This window comes from Nicotiana tomentosiformis, chromosome 2, assembly GCF_000390325.3.
Source record: "Nicotiana tomentosiformis chromosome 2, ASM39032v3, whole genome shotgun sequence".
Lineage (NCBI taxonomy): Eukaryota > Viridiplantae > Streptophyta > Magnoliopsida > Solanales > Solanaceae > Nicotiana > Nicotiana tomentosiformis.
In genome coordinates, this window is record NC_090813.1 from 193,759,427 (window position 1) to 193,761,859 (window position 2,433).

Genomic DNA, 2,433 nt, shown 5'->3' on the forward strand with positions numbered 1-2,433 from the left:
ATCAGACTGGTTCATGCGTGGTGCCTGACCGCGTATTCTTCAACCTTTAACACTCGTGCCAAGAAACTATTAGCATAATTCAAAGCAAACTAACAGGTGCATGGATGGTTAACTGTTTGTCGTTTTCTTGTTTCTACGTAATCATAAAAACTACTACACTGATTAGATTATAGTCTTGGGACTTCCCCAACATATCATAGTAAGGATAAAAGGCATCCAGAAATGGTCCAGCGTATATTATAACAGAAAATAAGTGTATTTCCAATCAAATCATAATACACCTTTTCCCCTTTTGGTCAATTCCCAAAATGCAACATCAATTTGCCATCATCACACTTTTGGGTGAGAAATAACCATCATCGGCAAGAAAAGATTGAAATCCCTTCACGGACACGGTTAAAGTAGATTGAAATCCCTTCACGGACACGGTTAAAGTTAAAGTGTCAACCCCTTTGGAAACCAAGAGGACAGCCACTGTAAACTCTCCCTTAACACCTTCAGGAACCATCACCAAAAAAATTCTTATTACCCAAGTCAGCCAAAACAGGTGAAAAACTAACATGGGTATACGAGAGATCCAAGGGTTCAAGTGTTGGTAATTTAGTCGCAAGACTTGGCGATTGGAACCATCTTCGAAGATTAATATCATATCCATACAAGTGGAGATCGTGAGCGAACCAATACAACGTATTGTCACTTAACATTGCCGGTACCCTGGAGGAAGCATACACTAGATTATCAATGTTACTATACTTTTCCAGACCTAGAGATGTGAAGTTAGTATCAAGTGCGCACAAACCAAGGGAGCGATGGTCTGCATCATAGCGCAATTCGCGACTTCGCGACTAGTCAAGTCCAGAAACATAACAAAACCCTTAAACAAGTCATAAAACAGAATTTGATTTGGCTCACTACCATTTTCATTTTCGACGACGGTAGCTAACATAATCAAAGGTAGTATGGCATTCCAGGTTATCCCAAGTATGGTCGTAAAGGTCGTAAGTCTTACCACGGAGGGTTAAAATTTTGTTTTTAACCTCTAGGACGAAGAAAACACAAATCTTTCTACCAGCGGAAAGGACCAATACTCTGGAATGGGTAAAATCAGTGGAGCGAGATAACTCTTCCCAGACGGAACGATTAGCTTCAACTAATTCGGTGTTATGTTTAAGCAATCTCATAGTGTTTTGGTGACCAGAAGAAAAGAAAGCACCATACCAATAGATGTCTTCACCAATAATGGTGTATCCTCCACGAGTATCAAAACAGTAGAAATTTTGACCCTGGACATGACCTGCTGCTTCCTCATTTTTATTCGCCACCGTTTCAGACCTTTACCTTGGAGAATATCGCCCTTTGCTACCTTTGTCAGCATCGACCCAACATCCACGCAAGCTGCCTAGTGTCAGGTTTAACAACTGGCCATTGCCTCTCGCCGCCGCCCCAAGCCTCTCCTAATACTTCCATTGCGAATGAAGTAATTTGTGAATCAAGTTTGCGGGACTTCGGAAAACTAAAAAAGGGTCAGATCTGATTCGTCCAGCTAGTTTCAAACCTGAAAATCAACAAACCATTAGAACAAGTAGAGAAGGGGAAGTGAAGGGAAGGAGGAGGAGGAGCAGCAGCGGCGCCTACCATCAAAGTCGCCGGCCAAATTGGTGGTAAAATCCAGTGGCGGCAACACACAATAGGGGAGAAGGGAGATGGCCGCAGCGGTGGCCATTGGAGTGGCCGTAGTTGCCTGTTTTCGGGCTGGTTTCGCCGGCGAGGGGATGGTGCAGAAATGAGAGAGAGAGAGAGGCGAGTTTGAGGGGGTGGCGGCTGCCATCTCTCACTTGAGAGAAGAGAAAAATGAGGGAACTAATTAGGGTTCCCAAATTTATAGTTAGGTTTTTCTTTTTCTTGATACCCCTATATATTATATTTTTTGTACAAAAATGTTACATGTATATTAATTGCTTGAAGGGTAAAAAGATAAAAATCATTTAATGGAAGGTATTTTTTTAAGAACAAAATGGTCACTCAAAATTTAAAGGACATTTCTGTAAATCAACTTTGAAGGTAGGATCTTTCTACTTTTAATATGACTAGTCTCTTTACATGTGCGCACGTGATTTTCATATCATTTTATATACTAAAAATTGGACAAGAGTGGGTTGCTCTAGTGGCGAGCACCCTCCACTTCCAACCAAGAGGTTGTGAGTTCGAGTCATCCCAAGAGCAAGGTGAAGAGTTCTTAGAAGGATGGAGCCGAGGGTCTATCGCAAACAGTCCTCTACCCCAGGGTAGGGGTAAGGTCTGCGTTCACACTACCTCCCCAGACCCCACTAGTGGGATTATACTGGGTTGCTGTTTATATACTAAAAATTAGTTAATGCATATATATTTGAAAATATTTAATTTAATTTAATAACAAATTATAAATTGAAATTT

The 2,433-nt window shown here is 41.2% G+C and overlaps 1 long non-coding RNA gene across 1 annotated transcript; it reads right to left on the reverse strand.

Annotated features, from left to right (window-relative positions):
• Window positions 1–215: 215 nt before the first annotated feature.
• LOC138906805 (uncharacterized) lies at window positions 216–1,853 on the reverse strand. Its single transcript, XR_011414478.1, has 2 exons — window positions 1,636–1,853; window positions 216–1,555 (listed from the first exon to the last, which is right to left on the reverse strand). It is a non-coding gene; the product is annotated as an uncharacterized lncRNA (long non-coding RNA).
• Between the last annotated feature and the right edge of the window lie 580 nt (window positions 1,854–2,433).